General features: G+C 37.4%; 1 protein-coding gene across 2 annotated transcripts in view; it reads right to left on the reverse strand.

Annotated features, from left to right (window-relative positions):
- sxc (O-linked N-acetylglucosamine (GlcNAc) transferase sxc) overlaps positions 1–25342 on the reverse strand; it is a 206924-nt gene that overhangs the window by 61510 nt on the left and 120072 nt on the right. Inside the window, exon 1 of one of the 2 annotated variants that reach the window (XM_069836574.1) lies at positions 9779–10058. The exons of the other annotated variant lie outside the window; for it this stretch is intronic. The gene's annotated coding sequence lies outside the window, so the exon portion shown is untranslated. Of the gene's footprint in view, positions 1–9778; positions 10059–25342 lie in introns of those variants that run through there. 2 annotated transcript variants of the gene reach the window in all.

Consider the following 25342-nt stretch of genomic DNA (forward strand, 5'->3'; position numbering starts at 1 on the left):
CGGCATGCATGTCAGTGAAGTTGACTTCCTACGACGCCAAAATTACATATATATTCATTGTTTTCTGCCGAAGGCGCAGGTCTTTCACTGCAAACCCAGCATTCTCCAATATTTCCTATTTTCCGCCTTCCTCTTAGTCTCTGCATATGATCCACATATTTTAATGTCTATCATCTGAAATCTTCTTCTGCCCCAAAGATTCCTGATGAGTTTCAGCATCATTCTTTCTTCACCCACTCTTTTCAACACAGCATCATTTCTTATTCTGTCTGTCCATTTCGCACGCTCCAATCTTCTCCATATTCACATTTGAAACACATTTAGTCACGCCTTCTCTTCACTTCATCTTAATGTCCATGTTTCTGCTCCATAAAACACTCCACACAAAGCACTTCACTGGTCTCTTCCTTAGTTTTTTCCAGAGGTCCGCAGAAGACGCTTCTTTTGCCGTTGCTATCCTCCTTTTGACTTCCTGGAAACAGCTCATGTTACTGCTTATAGTACACCCCAAGTATGTGTTCGACTGCCTCATTTCGAATTCGCAAGTTTACCTTCTTTATTTTTCTTCCGATAACCATGGTCGTCTTGTTTACATTTATTTTCATCTCATACTATTCACAACTATCATTTAGCTCCAGTAGCATATTCCTTAGTATCGTATCCTCCTCTGCTAATAACGGCATATTAGCAACTATGCTTTTTATTCTTCTTCCTCCTACTATCACCTCTCCCATGTTCTGAAAACAGTTCTTTACTAAATTCTCCAAGTAGGTGTTGAACAGGGTAGGTGATAGAGGGCGTCCTTGTCGTACTCCTCTCTCTATTACACATACAGTATATTATTTGATACTATTTCCTTTGGTGTTTGTCTCGTCTGGCAATGCACAAAATTTAATTTCTGTGGAGGAATTCATTGCCATCTATCGAGAATCCGAAGAAATGGCAGGAAAATTTCAAATATTGTCCTCTGAAATCAGGGACAAATTTCTAATACACGGCAACTCTTAAAATAAAAAAGGCATGCCAATGATTTTATTCGACATGAAAGCCCGATTGCCATCGTTTGGATTTAAACTACGGACTTGAAGTTCTCTTTGATAACGTACAGAGTTTATTATTTAAAATACATAGGTGTAAAGGTGCTATCAATAAGTTTCCGGTCTGTCCGGAATATAGGGATAGGACTAGAAAACGGAGAAACTAGAACCTGAGGAACGCCTGGAATCTATACTAAATGCATCACTTGAAAGGCAGAGAAGAAGACTAATCATAAGGCGTACATGGAAAGATTCCAGGAAAAATCCTAATAGTTCCTTGACAAGTTTACACAAAAATCATGTGTAGAAGCTCAGTTCTTAAAAACAATGTGACGCTGTTTGATAGACTGACTCAATAAGCATGGAAACAATGATCTTCAGTGAAATGCGCATGTATGTTTAACGGTACAATAAATACAAGGGCAGTTCGGAAATATATTTGTTGCGCCTTGTAAGAGCCGTACATTTTTTTTTTTCTAGAAATGCTCTTTCCCTTTACAGTCAGAAGTATACTAACATTGTGCGAAAACAGAAATTTTAATTAAAATGAATATAAGCAGAAACCGAACAGTGAAGTGAAAAACGTAAAAAACATCTTGTTGGAGCTAGCTTTATGATGAGTTTTATACTATTTAAGCGTCGCGCCATGGCATTTCCGTTAAAGAAGCGTGAATCTAAAGAAAAATAAACAAAGAAAGATAAAGAAAAGAAAATGAATTAGAGAATTTTAAACCTTACTGTGTTTTTAGTAGAGTAGAGAGCATGACAAAATCACTTTCCTTGTTTTAGGGATGCCAAAAACGAGTATTTTAATAATAATAATAATAATAATAATAATAATAATAATAATAATAATAATAATAATAGCTTTATTTAACCTGGGAGAGTTAAGGCCGTAAGGCCTTCTCTTACACTCAACCAGGATTAAAACTTGCTTACACAGTTGAACATAAAACTGGATTGGAATTAAGTAATTACATACTGATACAATTTAGGTACATAATAAGATCAAAAGAGGTAGTTACATAAAATTTACCTCATAAAATAAAAATAAACATAGTGGAATACATATGAATGATGTTAGAATCAAATACGAATCACATAAAAACAGAAGCCGATAATTCAATAAAAAATGTACGCAGTAAAAATAAAAATAAACACATTAGTATACATATTAGTAATAGATTACAATTAAGTAGGATTTACATCATTAAACCAGAAACCGACAATTGAATAAAATGTACACAAAAAAATAGATTAATAATAAAAAACAACAGTGGGATACATAAAAAATTCTTTAAATAGATTTTCACAGTACAGTAGAACCTCTATTATCCGTGGTAATGAAGGGGGTGGACTGAACGGTTAATCGAAAAAATCGGATAATCCGTATCATAAAAGATTTTCATAAATTAAGTGCATAATACTTTGGCCTACAATTTTGTGATTTCCTTCATGGTCTTGTGTGTAACGTGCTTTGTAGTGGATCAGGAGTGCACTAAAAGTTCGGTTGTCAACGACGGCTTCTTGAAACCAAGGGTTGTTGGTTGATTGTCTGTGGAAATACAAGAATACTAGAAGTCTCATGTTGGAGATATATATATATATATATATATATATATATATATATTTTTTTTTAATCGCTTTCAGTTGTACTTGCGTACTCTGAAGCAACATTAACCACAGTTTCTCCTTTCTCAAACGTCTAAAATATTTGTAAATTTTTTCGATAATTAACACAATACTTTTCTTTTGACAATTATGGAAGACATTTTGCATAACTGCCACTCGAATAGTAAAGATGAGGACTGAATGGTACACGGGTTTGTGAAAGTTCTTGAGGTAATTTCTTTGAAAGCAGGTAATGGCTGTTTTACAAGTAACTATTTCTGTTGCCGACAGCGAAGCTTTCCTTTTGGAAAACTACCTAGAAACATATTGTACAGTACTTCATATTTTTCCTGCAGCAAAAAAAAGTCGGATAATCCGACAATCGGTTAATAGGGTGACGGATAATCGGGGTTTTACTGTATTGTATTATTTTCTCTTTAGTATTAATGAGAAGGTACACGTTGCAGTACTAGAGTATCAAAGGCAAGGATTTATTATGGAAAACTGGTACCGCGGCTGAAAGTGTCACAGTTAGGTACCTACATTACTTTTGAACATAGCCCTCTCAATAAATAAGCCATCTGCCACATTTTATGATCGGTTTGTTCGTATCAAACGTATGGAAGACATGAAGTTGCCCTTGGAGCCATCTTCTGAAATATTTTGACTTTTCATCATGCGTGAAACGTCCGAAAAAAACTACACAAAAGTAGCCGATATCAAAATCAGGACTATATGTTTGTTGCTGCAACACTTGGCTTGTTGTAACGTATGACACATTGTTGTTAAAGGCCATAACGTCAATCAGAAACTCAGGACATTAGTCTTAACGGCTTATTACTTAGTCACAGCTCGTCTGTGCTGTAATTTACTGGAAAAACACTCAAAAGATACAAGATGATGAAGGCTGTCACAGTACAGGGATCACTTTATACTTCTTCCTCTGTGAACAGGCTTGTTTCCATTTCATGATTGCTCTCTTACTAGAAGTAAAGCGATGAAAACATGTTTAATCGCTAGTAAGAAAGTGGTCCAGAAAACTTTATCACTGGGTATCAATCGATGACGCTTTTGTGTCCAAACAAAGCGTGTAACTCTCTTGCACTTTCATAAGAGATGAATCAAATCACATGGTAATGAATATCATAGCCCTCCATCGAATATGTTAAAAACAAGAAAGTTCGTTAGATTTTATAGGGTGCATAATTTTTTTCTATGTCCACCCTTAGCACACATACTTCTAATGAATGATATCGCTTATTAATAGTACATTATGCAACGAGCCTATAATGATAGTAATTAAGAAGCGAGTATGGATGTTTATGAAACGAGCGCAAGCTAGTTTCATAATTTTCATACGAGCTTCTTAATTACCATTATAGGCGAGTTTCATACGACTTCTTATGCTCGACCATATTTCTAACTTGAAATTATTTGTATCTGACAAGATAGGAAGTGACCTTGTTCTAGGTCGTGAATTGTGAGATGTGCGCAGACGCGAAAGTACTGATTTTTTCCGAGGAACAATAATGTCATTGACCTTGTGTAATCCCGTTAAACTTGGTATAACCTTGATTATTGAATTCGACATTGAAAAACGAGATGACAAATTGAATTTATTTGAATATTATTTACAATTAACGCTAATTATTATAGCAACAGAACATAACCTTCTGCGACAGTATTGGATTTCCGCCTCCGTGACTTTTCGCTAATTCTCTTTCGATTGCATATCCGAGAATAATCGATACTTGCGGTTTTACAACGGTACAAAGCTGATTTGTTATTGGCTGAACACCTGTAAGCTGAGTTTCCATTGGCTGAAAACACCTGCACTTTAATTAGTAGGTGTACTTTAATGACATGCATTAAAGGACTGCTACCAGGTGTGTAATTACTACATTTCGGCATGGTCGAGCATAAAGTTTTATTCAAAATACATATTATGTTCTGACTAGAAACAATCACTGCACACATTTCTTCCAGCTGTTGGAATGAAATTCTTCACTATTGGCACACTTCATTGGAATCAGCCAAAAGAGAATTACATCCTCATATTTTCACCAGTAATTGGCGATGGATTGGTCGGGGAGATCCAGTACGTTGAGGCAAACGAATTGCCTGTCTTGCTGGAGGGAGTTCCATAATTTCAAAGGATAGAGATGGAGCACCGTTTCATTTTCACCGAATGTCCAAGAACGAAAAATGAAAAGACGAGTTTTGAAGGTAAAAATAACCAACAGGATACCCAATGCGGAACTAAGAGCAAGATCCAAGATTACAGACGTGGGAAATTAGGCGCATGAGCTAAAGTGGAAACGGAGAGGTCATTCTGCTAGACTGCAACAGGACAGATGGGCTTACGCTACAAGAGTGTGGGACGTCCGAACTGGGAAAAGGAGGAGAGGCCGTCGAAGATGGGAACACGAGCATCTAAGATGAGCCTCGTAGCGATCGCCCTCGAACTGTCTCCACGGAACGCAACAAGGAAAATTGCATTTTGATTGAATTTCTTGAACCTGGACAGACCATAAATGCTGTCCGCTATATTCAGACAGTTTTGAAGCTCTGTCGTGCATTGCGCGAGAAACGCCCTGGAAAGAACATCCTGCAAGACGATAACGCGTGGCCTCACACTGATCGTGTTACCGATCAGAATATTTGGGTGGGAAACCCTTCCGCAATCTCCCTACAGTCCCAACTTGACACCTCCAACTACCATATTTTTGGTTCTGTAAAGGAGACGCTGGAGGACATCCGGAAAGCAGTGCGTCAGTGTCTTCGGGAAGATGAAACGGACTTTACAGCAAGGGAATTTTCAAACTCACACACAGTACGGCAGAAAAATGTGTGCAAAGAAATGGAGACTATGTTAAAAAGTGACAGAAAAGTCTTAGATTAAGATGATGTACCTTGTTTGTCTAAAAAATAAAAATAAAGATTTATAACAATGGATTGTTCATGACTTTCAGTAGTCCGACCATCGGATCTGTGCCTCCGTAAGATATGCGAACTGAACCTTAATTCCTTTTCAGCCTCGGCAATTCATTTCTCCCCCTGTATTCCTATTTCTCTCTTTCCTATCTCTCTCTCTTTCTCTCCCCCACTACTCACAATTTTGAGCCTTCTTGCGGGACAGTTTATTTGCACTTGCAGTCCAGTGTTGTCAACTCAACATCAATACTGTAGCACGGAGTGGTGAAAGAAATATTATTAAGCAAGTAATAGCATTTTGCATAAGTCAATCAGCGTCATTAGACCTACTTAAATTAAATTATGAATAAATAATAATTATCCTTACAGTATTATAAGCAATATTCAAGAGACATAATACTGTTTGACGGAAGTTTGGCAACATCCCTATTCGGCAAGGTTCGTGGCCTGGTGTTTGACGTAGTGGGAGAGAAACGGGTGGAATGGGGTGAGTAGAGGCGTTAACTTTTCCAAGAACGACGACAACGCTGAAGGGGCATAGATCCGATGGTCCGACAATACGACCCTCGTATAATGAAGTAGTTTCTTTTACACAAACGCAAAGAGAGTTTGTATACAAAACAAATATGTTGCCTGTAACTACTGTATACAGTTTCAGAGAATCTGTTAGATAGGAGAAGAGTTGATAATTCTGTCTAAATTCACCCCCTATAATGGGGTATTTTCCCTTACACAAACGCGATGAAAGTTTGCATACAGAACAAATACGTTGCCTATAACTACTGTACAAAGTTTCATGAGAATCTGTTAGATATGAGAAAAGTTATTAATTTTGGCCAGCTAGATTTACGTTTTGGACCACTGTGAGTTGAGTCGTGATATGGCAGGCAATGCATTGCATCTTTTGATCACCAAGCTCTTTTGACAGCGTACTAGTTGATGTCCACCACCTCACCGAATCACTGCGTGGTTCTCAATGTTCCAAATCTTAGGCTTTCCGGGGTGTGAAGAAACTTTAGTATCCTTATCTCCATTACTGAAACCATCGTTGTCTTACACGCTCATGACGACTCCCCTCCTTTATTTCACACATTTTTCGAGCAGCGACATACGCTTTATAATATTGTTTCCAAGAAGGTTTCGAATTTAGAACTTTATCTACATATTGTGTTGTTTAAATTAATAACACACCAATACTATATAATCACAATACACGACAATAAAATCTCCTCTAAAATTCATTACAACTTAATTAGTACACTTTCTGATATTCAACAACATATTATAGGATCTACGTAAAGATTAACTTTTTGGGCCTACAGAATTATCTGTTATGGTTACCATTAGCTATTATTAAGGCCACTAGGAGAAAATACTAAAGGAAAGGGATTCTATCCGGTGCTGTGGATTAAGCCTCGGTGTAGCTCAGTGGTTTAAGCGCCCAGTGCGTAGAACTGGGGGTTCTGGGTTTGATTCCCGGTGCCGGAGCGAATTTTTCTCTGTTAATAACCAATGGTAACATACAGAATGTTTTTGCAGGCATGGAAGCTTGACCAGATGGTTTCGATTACGACATCGTGATGTTGGTAAATGTTGAGTGTATGCCAAGCCAAAATATCCGTAAGTTCCGCTTCATTAAACCGTAAATATTATGGGAAGGTCGCCAAAATAACTGAATAAGGGTACGTTTAAAATAAAGCGCTTCTGTAAGGCGTAAGCTGTCAATTTTGAAGGAATATCGTGCGGGTTCTTTATTAGTAAAACAAGTTATGAAACTTAAATTATATGCTAAAAAAGTCACCACTGTAATGAAAGTAAGGTGCGTTATGCTTATGAAGAATTTACCTATACATTCGCCGAAGAACATAATACTGAAAGAGTTCTAATTTTAGGGATAAAGGAGAAATACTTGGATTTGTCCTCTTTAAATTTAAGATGTTACATTAGATGAACTCATATTCTGAAACAAGTACACACCCAGAAACAAAATTTGAGCCACCTGAATTTTGTTTCTGGGTCTCTACATGACTTTTCTCCTAAAAGTGAATTTCCGATAATAAACTTTCATTTTCTATAGTACAAAATTGAAATATCTCATATAAATCTTCGAAAATCTCTTCATGAAAGAGTAGCCTACATAACCAAAATTTGGGCCACCTGAATTTTGTTTCTGGGTCTCTACATGACTTTTCTCTTAAAAGTGAATTTCCGATAATAAACTTCCATTTTCTATAGTACAAAATTGAAAGATCTGATATAAATCTTAGAAAATCTCTTGATGAAAGAGTAGCCTACATAAACCAAAATTTGGGCCACCTGAATTTTGTTTCTGGGTCTCTACATGACTTTTCTCTTAAAAGTGAATTTCCAATAATAAACTTTCATTTTCTATAGTACAAAATTGAAAGATCTCATATAAATCTTCGAAAATCTCTTGATGAAAGACTAGCCTACATAAACCAAAATTTGGGCCACCTTCACAATCTTCGAAAATCTCTTCATGAAAGAGTAGCGTACATAACCAAAATTTGGGCCACCTGAATTTTGTTTCTGGGTCTCTACATGACTTTTCTCTTAAAAGTGAATTTCCGATAATAAACTTTCATTTTCTATAGTACAAAATTGAAAGATCTGATATAAATCTTAGAAAATCTCTTGATGAAAGAGTAGCCTACATAAACCAAAATTTGGGCCACCTGAATTTTGTTTCTGGGTCTCTACATGACTTTTCTCTTAAAAGTGAATTTCCAATAATAAACTTTCATTTTCTATAGTACAAAATTGAAAGATCTCATATAAATCTTCGAAAATCTCTTGATGAAAGACTAGCCTACATAAACCAAAATTTGGGCCACCTGAATTTTGTTTGTGTCTCTACATGATTTTTCTCTTAAAAGTGAATTTCCGATAATAAACTTTCATTTTCTATAGTACAAAATTGAAACATCTCATATAAAACTTCGTAAATCTCTTAATGAAAGAGTACCCTACATAAATATTCTTTCACGTGTGTGTAATTAAATTTGTTCCATGCACCAACTGTAATAAAAAAGTCAATTCCTCGTAAAATCCTAATGTTTATAGTAAATGACAACATGTTTCGTGATTGTGGCATAGCCAACATTCGTAAACATAACCAGAGAAAGAGAACGGGACTAAAAACGTTTCTAAATGACACTTCAGTAATTCCGCATCAAATTCCAATGTATTAGGAATCTAAGAGGCGTAACGTGTCAAAACCAAATGCATATTTAGCTTTACGAAATGCCACTGGTTTCAGAAATACTAAATTACTTACATTTTAATGCCTTGCTTAAAACATGAAAGACATATCTGAAAATATCGCATATCACATCGTTAAAAAGTATGAGCATAAATTAATTAAAACGAACGTTCTATTTCAAACGATTGAAACATTGAAAATAAACGCATATCGATATGGCGTCGTCGACAAAGTAAAACATCGACAGCAAATATCTTACTTTGTACCACTCTTTACATGCACAAAATTTAAGAAATCGTTTTTCTCATAGCGTTTGTTGTAAGTACTGTAGCAACATTCTCCAGTATGGAACTGCATCAGGTTTTCTTAACTAAGATCATATTGCGCAACATTTTGATATGTATACAATTCCTCTGGAGGGGTTCACACCCACAATATGGTAGCAAGTACATGCTGTACGTCAACAAACGTAGCATTTCAAACTACTGAATCATGAATTACAGAAACAAATTGTAGGAAGAAAAGTGTAAATTGTATATGCGCCGTCTCTATAATGAAGGTTTTGCATATTATCTAAGCAGAACTTATGTAATACTGATATAATTAAGCGAAACCACCTATCTGTCAAACCCGTATAAACACAGACATTTAATAATACTAATGATAGACAACATACTGTTATTTCAATAACCATTATTCGCAATACAGAAAAGTGAAATTAACAATAATGACTTTTGAGATTTTAAAACTGCAAGCAAAAAAAATATGCACGAATTATATGACATTGTGATTCACGTTTTATACAGAATCAGTACCAACTATTATTAACACGGAAGACGGATTTTTTTAAAAGGCCTCGGTATTTCCTCACGTATGCATGAGGTAACAATGCCAGCCAAGGGTGCACTAATTCAGCACAGAAATTTACAAATAGGTTACAGAAACTCTGAAATCCAGGGCTGTCGTTACCTACTTTTTAATGAAAATAGTACGACATCTAAATGCAAAATTGTGCACATTAATGCGAATAATAACACAGATGGTGACGACGGAATACGACGGTATCACAACCACAATATTACACTATAAAAGGTTATAATAAAACACATGATGAACACAATGTGTATCTTGCATTCTTGTAAAATAATGAGGCACGGAGAGGCGGGCATCGAAGTGCATGCCTGTATGACGTCATATTACATGGAAATGTGCGAAACACCTTCGTAGTCCCGTGTAAGAGGAATGGGTTTACCCTGAGATTTTGAGACTTCTACACACACGCACACCACGGACACACGAAGTGGGTAGTTACGGGACTGGGTTGAGACTACGATCTGCCCGCCGAGTCACTGAGCTCTCTTCTTCCTTGCTGTAGCAGGGTCGTCCGTTCCCATGGCAACCCACGTGGTCGGGTCCAATCCAACAGCACCATGGAGGACGCCCTCCACGAAAACTTCCCAACGGCACCTATTCCAATCTATGTTAGACTCGCTACATTAATTTTGCACGTCACCATAGCAAAATCTAAACATTCTGGCGTATTTCCAAACGAGAGTCATCTTTCTTATGAACACAGGTTTTTTTACATCTTCCATGAAGCAATCCATATCGTCCCACATTGCTGCTTACGTCGTCAATACTCTATCCTAAATATGAGAACTTCTTGTAGTAGTAGCAGTACGAATAGAAGTGGTCCTGATAGTAGTAGTAGTAGTAGTAGTAGTAGTAGTAGTAGTAGTAGTAGTAGCATTAGTAATAATAATAATAATAATAATAATAATAGAGGTGGAAAAATTCAAATAACTTGGAGCAACAGTAACAAATATAAATGTCACTCGGGAGGAAATTAAAAGCAGAATAAATATGGGAAATGCGTGTTATTATTCGGTTGAGAAGCTTTTGTCATCCAGTCTGCTGTCAAAAAATGTGAAAGTTAGAATTTATAAAACAGTTATATTACCGGTTGTTCTTTATGGTTGTGAAACGTGGACTCTCACTTTGAGGAACAGAGATTAAGGGTGTTTGAAAATAAGGTTCTTAGGAAAATATTTGGGCCTAAGGGGGATGAAGTTACAGGAGAATGGAGAAAGATACACAACGCAGAGCTGCACGCATTGTATTCTTCACCTGATATAATTAGGAACATTAAATCCAGACGTTTGAGATGGGCAGGGAATGTAGCACGTATGGGCGAATCCAGAAATGCATATAGAGTGTTAGTTGGGAGACCGGAGGGAAAAAGACCTTTGGGGAGGCCGAGAGAGAGAGAGAGAGAGAGCGAGAGACTGAATAAATATTAAAATATATAGGAATCTATTAAAACCAAATGCGTGGGAAACATTTGAATAAAATCACAATAGGCCTACTAATTATTTACATACATTATACAGGGTGATTCACGAGGATTTATCGTCCCTTAAGGACCTTTTTTCCGAAGACATTCTGAGCAAAAAAATATCATATAAACAAGTGTCCTAATCTCAATATTTTCAGAGTTACAATAATTTGAAATTGTTGGTAAAATACCTTTATTCTTTAGTTTTAAGGGTAAAAGAATATTACAGATAAAGATTTAACTATTCGGGAGTATCATTTCTTTAATTAGGAAGTATTCTTAATTTAATGCTGGATCATGAGTATCAAAAATGTAATCAACTTCAACAACAGATAACTCAGATATTTTTCGTCGAAGATCCTGGAGTCCCTAGCTCAAATTCCTTGTTTACAACCCCTCTATAGCCAAATAAATTTCTTCTGTTGAATTCTGAAACCTCCTGAATATATTGCGAAATATGGAGCATAGAAATACGGAAAGAGAAGATGAGAAAGATTCTGCATAATTGATAGTCATGTTCTCGCTTTTTGGCGATAATAGCGCACTTTTGAGGAAAAAATGAATTACTTCATTATCATCCTTTCAAGAATCTAGGCCTAGTGGCCTTCCGTCTCATTGTTGATCCAGTATTCCTCTAACAGGGCGACCTTGGCTCCGTTTTCCTGTCGGTTGGTAATTCAAAATTAAGTTAGGTAATCCCTCTTTAGACATTCTTTCAACATGTAGTTTTCATTTATTCCTGTAATGTTGGATTTTGTCAAGAACTGGTTCAACTTCATGTTCCCATAATACGGTATGTGGCAAAACAAACAACACTGAAATTATCGCTCATCTGCTGTCCACGTTTCCTTATCAACCAAGTATTTATATATTTATTTATTGTATACTATACTTTGATATATTGTGAATTCAGTGTTATGTTTTACTTTGTTATTTAACGACGCTGTATCAACTACGAGGTTATTTAGCGTAAATGAGATTGGCGAGATGAGGCCGAGGATTCGTCATAGATTACCTGGTATTCACCTTACAGTTGGGGAAAACCTCGGAAAAACCCAACCAGGTAATCAGCCCAAGCTGGAATCGAACCCGCGCCCGAGCGCAACTTCAGACCGGCAGGCAAGCGCCTTAAGCGACTGAGCCACGCCGGTGGCCTTCAGTGTTATGTTAATTTCTGCAATTATGGCTCTCACAACAGAGTAGAAGGTATTTATTCAACGGCTGGGAGGGATCAATGTGTTGGCTACTTGCGTACTGGTCAAATGATCGTCCACTTCTGCTGCGGATTAGAGGGCGTAGTCGGCTATTAAGGTACGGTCACACATCGCTACTTTTGCTGCGCAACTTTTGTACTGCAGCTGCAAAAGTTGCGTGTCGTGTTCACACGTAAGCCAAAAGTAGCGCGCTGCACGCTACTTTTCGTGCTGCGCAACCCGAGTGCTGCAAAAGTTGCAACTGGAGGTTGCGAGTCTGTTCACACGCAAGGCGCTACTTTTGCAGCCGCAGTCATGCTGCAGGTTTCCATCTCCGTGTTGACTTCTCAATATACATTTTGTGGTTATGTTCGCATTATTAAGAAACTCATGCGAAAGCTTCCTTATCTATTATTTGCTTTTCTGTCGTATCTAGTATTCAGAAATTGGCATTATTTTTACTATAAAGTTTTTAAAAACGCCTGTATACTTAAATGATAACCAACAGTATATTCACGTAATCAATGTTGGCAACCCTCCTGTTTGGAACTACGCTACGGAAAATTTAAAAAATGAATTATATCGTCAGCAATTATGCCCAGACTGTGTTGTGTATTTAACAACTGTTACAAATAATTTATCTTCATCACATTTAACATTAAAATATATCCAAACAATAAAACTATCATTGGCACATTTGGGTGGTAACACTGGTTGCAACCGCAGCAAAAGTTTCAACAAAACCGATATCAAAAATGCTGCAGCTGCAACCCTGAGAACCCTGTTCACACGTCGCTACTTTTAAGCTGCGCGCAGCATGGAAAAGTAGCGAGCAGCAGGTTCGGCAGCCGCTACTTTTCGGGTTGCACCGTTGTTCACACGTCGCAGTACAAGAGTTGCGCAGTTTTTTGTACTGCAGCGCTGCAAAGGTAGCGACGTATGACCGTACCTTTAGATCTTGGCTTTGTTAGGCTTGCTGCATCACAGGTTTATTATTATTATTATTAAAGTTTCTTACATGAATAGTATTTCCGACGCAAGTACCCCAATCCACAATATGTCATCTGTACTCTACGCGGTTTTCTGGGCACTTGACTATAATTATATAAAAAAATTACAACATAATTGTACATAATTCGTAGTTACATTTCGAGAAAAAATTAAAAACAGCAATTAAAAATAAGGGATAGATATAATACTCGCATGGTCAGAGAAATTATTCATAAGCATCCTGTAAGAACTGTTTCATCTAAACTGTCTTTTTAAAATTTATTTCGCGGTTAGTCTCTCTAGCATGTGCAGCCAGAAGTATGCTAAATAAAACTGCCTCTCCCCGCTCAAAAGAGAGGGTGCAGAGAGGAAGTGTTGTAAGCCAAATATAAATATAGAATATACATTCGAGTTGTAAACTTCCACCATGAAAGCAATATGCATTCCTTATTTACCAAAACATTTGCTCGCAGAGCGACGAAATGCAGGCTGGACTGACGCACGCCAGAGGGGTTCTTCAGCTGCGTGGCGTCGAGCAGAACACGAATCATGTTGCAAAATAGCTCTGGTCGTCTACCACGTCCGCGGAAGATTTAATTGGGCCATAAAAAAACAATATCTTACCCGACCTCTGAGATCTCGGAAAGCAGTAATTCAAAATTAACGAACACTCCTAGAAGATCTATATTGACTTGTACTTAGGTCACGTTCACCGAACATGGTCTATTAGTTCATTCTAATTGATAATAAATTACATGTTAATAGTTGGGAAATACTACATTATATGAAGATAAAGCGGGAAGAACGCTTCATATAACACAGTGATGTCAACTGATGCCCATAGGAGCAAGCACGCGCTTTAGAGCCCAGGAGAGCCTGAGCGTTTTACAGCGGAAAGGAAAGAGACAGACGAAAGAGGAAGTGCCGAGCTATATACAGGGATGGCCAGAACTGATTCAATGGGTAAAGGGAAGAGAACTTATTAAAACTGTATCCAAGTTACTTTATGGACGCGCCTCGTACTTCGTACAACACAAAAGAATAAACTTATTCGTTTGCAACATGTAAAGGGAAATTAACATTATGATGAAAACGTATGTCATCTTCGAGACTCATTTTCAGCTGTTGTGGGAGTAGCGTTCACGTCTGGTGGCAGCGGTGGTAGTCGTGGTCGTGGTGGTAGATTTTATTTGCGATGCTTTGAATTACAGGGGTTATTTCTGCTTCAGCGTCGAAACAATTCAATGTGTCCGAGAAATGTCCGACGAATGTAAGACTTGTTTCAGTCAAAACATGATCATTTTGGTCACAAATTACAGTGATGATGTTGAGTTATTTGTGGAATTTTACAGTACCTTTATCTCGACAAGGTATTCATCAGTTGAATAAAAAGTTTGAAAATACTAATGGATCGATAGCTAATCTTCCTCGTTCAGATTTGAAATATATCTGTTACACAAAAAAATCTCGACATTATAGCGCTATGTTTTGTACAGTCACATACAAAATCATCACAACTTTCTTAGAGAAGATCGCCTTCGTAGTAATATTTTTGAAGCTTCAAAAGTTCATTTAACACCAGTATTTCATATACAAGTATCGCAATTTAAATAAGAGTGTTTACTCAATTGCTCAAATAATTTAACAATAAAGCATTAAATAGTCAAATAACAAAATGAAAACATAAGGAACGAATAAATATTGGAATAAATCTTAGTAGACGGTGTTACTAACGAATTGGGCATTCAATGCATATGTGACGTTTGTTAAAACATCGAAAAATGTGTATCGACCTGGTTGGCGAGTTGGTATAGCGCTGAGCTTCTATGCCCAAGGTTGCGGGTTCGATCCCGGGCCAGGTCGATGGCATTTAAGTGTGTTTAAATGTGACAGGCTCATGCCAGTAGATTTACTGGCATGTAAAAGAACTCCTGCGGGACAAAATTCCGGCACATCCGGCGACGCTGATATAACCTCTTCAGTTGCGAGCGTCGTTAAATAAACCACGATATTTATATTTATATATCAAAAAATGTCAATCAGCTCAACACAATCATGTTAGTGCGGAAATTAAAGAAACTGATACACTTTCAACAGCTGTTAGCTGTTGTTAGAGCAGAGAAGTTCAACTTAGGCGGGCATATTACATTACTATAAATGAAGAGTCCATTATGATATTATTTTCTGACTGCACTTTATACAAAAGCTAATTGTTTCCTAGAAGTTACGTTAATTATGACACATAATTAATCACTAAAAATGTGCATGTCACGGACTTTATCACGTAATGAGAAAAATCATTAGGAAGTAGCTTACATGAAAAGCGACCGTTAAAGTAAACCTAGGTAGGCCTAGTTAATTTTCAAAAGTTTACATAAAATAGCTATAAATTATACATCGAAATGATTTCTAGCACGATTCTTTATTCACGAATGTCGATATTTAAAGGTGACATGTATGTTAAAATATATTTAGTGGTATATTGAAACTCCAATTCCAATTTTAAATCTTTAACACGTTGTTTAAGTGGGTCACCCATGCGTGAATTAGGTTTAATAGAGCCGGATAAATTCTTCACCATGAGCCCACTCTGGTTTCATTTCTGATATCTCATCCTTACAGTGTTGTAGCATCCTGTATTGAAAAATGGGTCTGAAGTCGAAACAAAAAGTAGAAAAAAATAATGCTGTGTGGAGCCTAATAACTTCTTTTAGTCAAAAACGATTTTCCGTAGATACCTAATAAGCTATCTCATTTGTCTGTTTAATCTAGCAATAGAAAAAAATCACGAAAGAAAATAGTGTGTGATGATTTTTTAACTTGAGCATCGTGATATATATACATACATACTGATATATACTGTATATAGATTACTAAACAATATATTCCATGTGAATTTTTCATAGCTAAACTGACTCGTAAATGTTGAGTATGAACAACAATTTAGAAGAAACCGCTTTACATACAATGCCCAAACGTACTTTTTCGACATCAGGAACGCAGAAAACACGTATTTCCTCGAAAATTTTGAAATCAATTTTCCAAAACACAGTATCTCTATTTCGACAAAGTATTCACCAGTTGAATAAAAGGTTTGAAAATACTGCTGAATCGGTAGCTAATCTTTCTCTTCCAAGTTTGGAACACATCGCTTTTTTACTTGAATTAACGATGCTGTGTCAACTACGAGGTTATTTAGCGTCGATGAGATTGGTGATAGATAATATTTTGCAAGATACGGCCGAGGATTCGCCATATATTACCTAACATTTGTCTTATGGCTGGGGAAAACCTCGGAAAAACCCCAACCAGGTATCTGGTGACAGGGAACTGCCAGAAGCATGTCTATAGTGTCACTGTGGCTGAAAATCCACACATCTCGGAGATGTAAGTATAATGAATCAATTATAATCTGGGTGTCCCTTCCGCACGAAACACACACAACGAATGAAGTGACATATTATTATTACTTACTGGTTTTTAAGGAACCCGGAGGTTCATTGCCGCCCTCACATAAGCCCGCCATCGGTCCCTATCCTGAGCAAGATTAATCCAGTCTCTATCATCATATCCCACCTCCCTCAAATCCATTTTAATATTATCTTCCCATCTATGTCTCGGCTTACCTAAAGATATTTTTCCCTCCGGCTTCCCAACTAACACGCTATATGCATTTCTGGATTCGCCCATACGTGCTACATGCCCTGCCCATCTCAAATGTCTGGATTTAATGTTCCTAATTACGTCAGGTGAAGAATACAATGCGTGCAGTTCTGTGTTGTGTAACTTTCTCCATTCTCCTGTAACTTCATCCCGCTTAGCCCCAAATATTTTCCTAAGCACCTTATTCTCAAACACCCTTAATCTCTGTTCCTCTCTCAAAGTGAGAGTCCAAGTTTCACAACCATACAGAACTGGTAATATAACTGTTTTATAAATTCTAACTTTAAGATTTTTGGACAGCAGACTGGATGATAAAAGTTTCTCAACCGAATAATAACAGGCATTTCCCATATTTATTCTGTGTTTAATTTCCTCCCGAGTATCATTTATATTTATTACTGTTGCTCCCAGATATGTGAACTTCTCCACTTCTTCAAAAGATAAATTTCCAATTTTTATATTTCCATTTCGTACAATATTCTCGTCACGAGACATAATCATATACTTTGTCTTTTCGGGATTTACTTCCAAACCTATCTATTTACTTGCTTCCAGTATTGTAGGTCCCTATCACCACGGCATGGCGCGTCCTCAGGTTGCGGATCGAGGAGACGGCCTCCAGATATGGAGGGTAGCTGTGAATATATTGAATAAGCAGTCGCGGACATCCGATGAGGGGTGGTCCTCCACCTTGGGGGTTGGGCGAAGGGCTAACAACCCATCACCGTAAAAAACAGCTTGTTACGAATCCTTCAAATAAGCCTCGGAATGGGACTGATTCTCTGGCACGACTACAGCAAAGAAATAAGGTTTTGAGATTTGGTACTTGGAATGTTACAAGTCTATATACTACTAGGTTCAAAAAGTTCCCGGAATTTTACTACCATTTTTCGTATTAATATATAACAAGGGATATTATACATTTGTTTTGTTGGTAACATTCATGATGTCATTTCCTTAAAGTTTGTTGATAATGACTATTGTTGGTTTTGAGTTGTAGGCAATTGTTTATCATAGTATTTTGTTTGTTCGTCGCTTTTTGTAATTATGTCCACAGAGCAACGTACAAACATAAAGTTCTGTGTTTTGTTACACAAAACTCCTGCAGAGACATTAAGATTGTTGGAAGAAGCATATGGCGAAGCAGCAAAGAAAAAAACTCAAGTGTATGCCTGGCATAAACGCTTTTCTGGTGGCCGCGATACGAACGCAGCGGCCGACCAACAACTACAACAAATGAAGCAATCGCTCAGCATGTGCGTAATGTTGTGAGGGACGACCGACGTAAAACCATAAAAGAGATAGCAGCAGAGGTCGGAATATCAGTCGGAAGTGTACACAATGTTCTTCACAAGCATCTCAACATGCATTACGTGTCTCAGAAGTTAGTTCGAAAATGTCGGCAGAACAGAAAGAAACAAGAATGACTATTGCTGGGGACATGATCAGTATGGCTGATGAAGATGGTGATTTCTTAAACAAATTATTGCTGGTAATGAAACTTGGTGCTACTTGTACGACCCAGTCCCTAAACGACAGTCATCTGAGTGGAAATCGAAAACATCTCCTCGGATGCAAAAATTTCCTAGGGACACTTCCAAAGGCAAAGTTATGTTGGAAGTTTTCTTCGACTCTCAGGGTCTCATCTACCATGAGTTCATTCCAGAAGGTCGTACTGTAACGAAAGAATTGTACGTAGAAATCCTCCGTCGCCTCCGGGACGCAGTGAGAAGGAAACGTCCAGAAAAGTGGGTAGAAATCAATTGGTTCCTTATGCGTGACAATGCACCTGCTCATCGCGCAATTATTGTAAAGAATTTTCTTGCCAGGCACAACATAACTGCTTTGGATCATCCACCATACTCTCCTGATCTCTCACCACCTGATTACTTTCTGTTTCCCCGTCTGAAAAGTCATCTGAAAGGACGGAGATTCAATGCTGAAGAGGTTATCGCAAACGCGACGAAAGCACTAAGACGGGTTTCACAAAATGGCTTCCTGGCCTGCTTCCAGGAACTCTACACGCGTTGGCAAAAGTGTGTTGTTGCGGAAGGCAACTATTTTGAAGGGAATGCTATAGAATAGTGTTTAAGGTACGTTGTTTCTATGATACTAGCAAATTCCGGGAACTTTTTGAACCTAGTAGTAGAACGGGAGGGGTAACATTAGTAGCAAAAGAACTAGCTAGATATAGAATAGACTTTGTGGGAGTACAGGAGGTTAGGTTAGATGGGAATGGCATAACACAAATAGGAGATTATTTGTTGTATTATGGGGAAGGAAACAATAATCACCAATTAGGAACAGGATTCTTTATTCATAAAAGAATAAAATCAGCAGTAAAAAAGGTCGAATTTATGAGTGATAGGTTATCGTATTTAGTACTTAAAGATAGATGGTGCGATATCGTAGTTATAAATGCTCATGCCCCTACAGAAGACATATTATTATTATTATTATTATTATTAGTATTATTATTATCAGTATTATTGTTATTATTAGTATTATTAGTAGTATTATTATTATTATTATTATTATTATTATTATTATTAGTATCATTATTATTATTATTATTATTATTATTATTATTATTATTATTATTATTTACTATAACACATTAAGCTGTGTCTAGAGTTGAGACCACGAAGCAAATTTAGTGCACACTACAATATTACCGGGGTGCACCGGCCGAAGTTGGATGACCGTCGCAATGAGAGCCCAGGGCTCTGCAGAGCAGGCGCTGACAGAGACAGAAAACCGGGCGGGCATCAGATCCCAATCCCGCCACGTGCCTTGCCCCACCCTCCTCACTACCACTCAAATGGAAAGACCCGATTTTTGCACAACATTATTGTCGCAAGAAAATGCGCTACTCCGGATTCCTAACTCTCCTTTGTTCTATTCTTCACAACGGCATGAATGAAAGTGACTCTTTGGAATACACATTCAATGTACAGAACAAAAAGCAATAACACTAACACAAGAACTTAGCGAAGCGTGAAATCTCCAGAAAAGAGACGATAGAATCTGACTTTTCAGAAAGTGAAACAGAATGCTTGTACTGCACTACATTCAATCCCTGGAGCTGAACGTAACATAATAGGTACCGATATAGATTATATCGACATAGGTACCGGTATAACAATTTTGCGGTATTTGCTAGAATTGGAATATTTACGCAAGAAGTATGTAACACGCCTCGGTCGGCAATTTTAAATACATTGTTTCATAGACGTGCAAGAAAATAATCATTCTAATGGTACTTGCCTTTATAAAATGAAGATTTATTAAGGAAAATATATTACAATTTAAGGTACGTACCGGGAGAAAAGTAACAAACGCTTTAGTATTTTTGATGTTGTAAGTAAACTTAATAGTACCTACTCCTCTATGTATGTAATGTATAGATACCCGCAACACCCTGTGACAAGGCCATTCTTCAGTTAAATCTCAATGTTTATTGCATACGGTATTGAAAGAACAGAAGATTTCATTCCTACGTGCCTGCCGACTTTACCCCCAGGAAATGCCACTGGTATTCATTTCTGATAGAAAGCTGAGTAAACATCAGGGCCCTTGTTCGGCCGGAAAGTTTACATCAATGAAGAAAATCCATGATCCCATCGGAAATCGAACCCGCAACCTTCCGACTTACAGCGTAACTCGTGCCCCTAATTATGTACTTCACCCCCCCTCAAAAAAATGTATGTGTAAGAAACGCAGGTAAAACTACATCCGAATAAAAAGATGGCGCTACCAGTCCTAAGGAATCGGGAAGAAGAATTTTATTATTTCCAATCCGTGTGATTGAAGCTGATAAAGTTTAAGAAGTAATGAAATATCTCGTCTGCTTCAATATACGCACTATCAACCAGATTTACTCAATCTATTATGATAAACTACCGCCACAGTGGCTCATTGCTACAGTACTGGGCTTATATGCGAGGGTAACCGGGTTCAAATCCCGCTCTGCCTTGAATTTATAACTTGTGATGGGCAAGTCCGTGATCCAAGCATTACAGAGGTTCTCTCCGGGCACTCTTGGTTCCCCAATAACGTCCTAACAATTCTCCATCATCATCATCATCATCAGTTTATGTGGACCTATAGCTTGTAGTGCACTCTGGATAGTCTCTGACGAACTAAGAGGTCTACGCTTCTCGGTATGAGTGACATCTACTATGAGCCGCTCATATAATCGAGGCGAAAAACGCCAGGTTGCAGCACCTGCCATTGGGTCAAAAAACGTATTTATATACACTACAGGGCATTCTCCCACATAGCTCGTTTCGGGTGTAAAATGTCTACTGTATAATAATAATAATAATAATAATAATAATAATAATAATAATGATTTATTTTAGCTGGCAGAGTTAAGGCCGTAAGGCCTTCTCTTCCACTCAACCAGCAAAAAAGTGTATATACATATGCATGAACTTGCAAAGAATTCAACAATTTGATTTAGATGAGAGTTACATGTATACAAGAGTTATTTACGAATTAAACAACAAAATACTATGAACTATTAATTAAACACTGAAATAAACTGTGTAGCAGAATTAAACTAAAATACATAGAATGTTAATATATTTCAAATGATATTAGATAATAGAAAGAGATTATTAACGAACAATTTTGAAAATACAGCACAATCAGGATGATGTCTAAAGAAAAAAGTAACAGTGTAGTCAGTGATAGTTTAAATCAGTATGATTGGAGTGAAATGCTAATAAGGTTATCTTTTAAGCTGTTCTTAAAGGTGTTTGTTGTCTTGCAGCCCCTAATACTTTGTGACAAGGAATTCCATTGACGCGAGGTGGATATTGTAAAAGATGAGGAATAACAAGATGTTCTATGAAGAGGTATATTTAGCGTGCCACAGATAAGTGATCTGGTATTTACGTCGTGGTTAGAGTATAGATAAGAGAAACGAGACGAAAGGTAATTTGGTGTTGAGGTGTGCAGAATTCGAAAGAGTAAAGACAAAGAGTGTAAAGGGTGTAATAGTGGGAGCGCGCATGGCCAGCACCAAAAGCGTCTCTTCACAACAGTTGCGACCATATAACGTGTCCGTTTCCGTGTAAAGACTCGGGATCAAGGCCTGACGGGATCATTTTCTTTAGAACCTGATGAATTCAACATGGGCAATCTCTTTGCCTACCACTGTTTCTGGCTCTGTACCTGTTAATGAGAGCAGCGTATGTAAAATGCTATTCTAAGAAGTATAACATACGCATGAGAAATGCAGATTACACAAGACAGCTTGTTTAAAATTAGATTACATATTTCTGCTTGAAATACTCTTCTCATCTCTTTTTTTTTTTATTGGGTTATTTTACGACGCTGTATCAACATCTAGGTTATTTAGCGTCTGAATGATATGAAGGTGATAATGCCGGTGAAATGAGTCCGGGGTCCAACACCGAAAGTTACCCAGCATTTGCTCGTATTGGGTTGAGAGAAAACCCCGGAAAAAACCTCAACCAGGTAACTTGCCCCGACCGGGTTTCGAACCCGGGCCACCTGGTTTCGCAGCCAGACGCGCTGACCGTTACTCCACAGGTGTGGACTTCTCATCTCTTGTTTCTGGACAGATCTACATGCATGTCATGGCTGTTAACCTTTGCAAAACAATTAGCTTTTCTTTGAATGGTCTTATGAGTACTCGTTGAACAATGATATGACTGAACGAGTGGTGACAGATCACAGACTTCAACTATACCCTAAGCTTAAGTTAAGTAAAACTAACAGAACAATAACATTTCCACTGAACATTTTTACCGTTGTCATTTTTAAATGTATGAATTATGACTGCGCTTCGATTTTTATATATTAGATATAATGGGATCACGATCACTATGTGCATGGTTAGTATGCATAAATGTTTCCGTGTAACTCTCGACCAATCCAACGCAAAGGAAAGATGTCCGTAAAGAATAAAGCTTCATGCATTTATCAAGAAATGTCACCTGTCTTCTGACGCTTTACATCTGTGAGTTACGAGTATATGTCTGCAATTTTACGGATCTAAATTAGCTCCCAATCAATTCGTAAACGGCAGGTCGGATCACTGGAAACATATCCTGGTACAGTAAGTATTATATGTATAACAAGAAGGCAGAAAGAGAATATTTCAATCTAATTATTCTTTCTCTTAAAACAACATGTGTAACCAAGCATTGATTTCAGAAAATCAAGTCATATGGAATTTTAATATTCAAAGAAAATAGAAATTATTTCTAATTAATAAACAAAAAATACGAACAGGTAGCTATACTGCTCTCGCTATGTGAATATATAATAGCTTATAGTAATGCACTATGTAAAGAAGAAACATTTTTGGCTAAAAATTATAATAATGAGACGCAAATAATATCTAATAAATACTTATGCTATACGAATGGAAACAGAGTAATGATTTCTCGTACGACTGTTTAAAGCTGAAATAAATTACAGTTGATGTTCTGAAAGATGTTGTACAAGTGCCTTTTTTATCTGAGGTCTGATATCTTTGCAGACAAACATGGCATACTGCAATGAATCTCACGCAAGAAATAATTACCGAAGAATAGTTTGCACTATACATTTTAAGATCGAAAACAGCATATATTATAACTACTTACCTACTGGCTTTTAAGGAACCCGGAGGTTCATTTCCGCCCTCACATAAGCCCGCCATTGGTCCCTATCTTGAGCAAGAGTAATCCAGTCTCTATCATCATATCCCACCTCCCTCAAACCCATTTTAATATTATCTTCTCATCTACGTCTCGGCCTCCCCAAAGGTCTTTTTCCCTCCGACCTCCCAACTAACACTCTATATGCATTTCTGGATTCACCCATACGTGCTACATGTCCTGCTCATCTCAAACGTCTGGATTTAATGTTCCTAATTATGTCAGGTGAAGAATAGGCTACAATGCTTGCAGTTCTGTGTTGTGTAACTTTCTCCATTCTCCTGTAACTTCATCCCTCTTAGCCCCAAATATTTTCCTAAGCACCTTATTCTCAACACCCTTAACCTATGTTCCTTTCTCAAAGTGAGAGTCCAAGTTTCACAACCACACAGAACAACCGATAATATAATTGTTTTATATAACATATATTGTACGAAATGGAAATATAAAAATTGGAAATTTATCTTTTGAAGAGGTGGAGAAGTTCAAATATCTGGGAGCAACAGTAACAAATATAAATGATACTCGGGAAGAAATTAAACACAGAATAAATATGGGAAATGCCTGTTATTATTCGGTTGAGAACTTATATCATCCAGTCTGCTGTCAAAAAAACTGAAAGTTAGAATTTATAAAAGTTATATTACCGGTTGTTCTTTATGATTGTGAAACTTGGACTCTCACTTTGAGAGAGGAACATAGGTTAAGGTTGTTTGAGAATAAGGTGCTTAGGAAAATGTTTGGGGCTAAGAGGGATGAAGTTACAGGAGAATGGAGAAAGTTACACAACACAGAACTGCACGCATTGTATTCTTCACCTAACATGATTAGGAACATTAAATCCAGACGTTTGAGATGGGCAGGGCATGTAGCACGTATGGGCGAATCCAGAAATGCATATAGAGTGTTAGTTGGGAGGCCGGAGGGAAAAAGACCTTTAGGGAGGCCGAGACGTAGATGGGAAGATAATATTAAAATGGATTTGAGGGAGGTGAGATATGATGATAGAGACTGGATTAATCTTGCTCAGGATAGGGACCAATGGCGGGCTTATGTGAAGGCGGCAATGAACCTCCGGGTTCCTTAAAAGTCAGTAAGTAAGTATATAACATATATATAAACAAATAAAATGTGAAAAAATTACATATAACATTAAGTACGTTAACTCATCTACCTGGAAGAATCGAAACTCTGTAAAGGTTCGTGAAATGTGAAGTTAAACGTATGGGGGGTTGAGGAATTATACAAAATATTATACACATATATTCCTTACTGAAACCGGATATGGACCAGGCTACAAAACTAGGAAAAGTATTGAATGTGGTTCAGAGACAGAGGTATACCTTATTTTATTTCATGGAGTGCAGTTCGGTGGCTCCTTTGAACATCCACTTATAGATTTATGACTTCCTACACAAACACCCCTGACAATTCTTCCTGTCCCCTAGTCCCAACATTGCACAGTTGTCACAATCCTGATGACCTTCGAAATTATGTAGTGAAACTGACGGGATTCTTGGAATTCGGAAAAGATGCGGCAACTCTGCCTCCACGTGGATTTGACGGGCACCTGTCAATTCTTCTGAACGAGGGTTGTGATTGGTTACTAACAAGAGAAGACAAGATTTCCGTCATAGTAAGGAAGACATTTATTTATGACAACCAATTAGTAGGGGGCA

The sequence above is a fragment of the Periplaneta americana genome, chromosome 1 (assembly GCF_040183065.1).
Source record: "Periplaneta americana isolate PAMFEO1 chromosome 1, P.americana_PAMFEO1_priV1, whole genome shotgun sequence".
NCBI lineage: Eukaryota > Metazoa > Arthropoda > Insecta > Blattodea > Blattidae > Periplaneta > Periplaneta americana.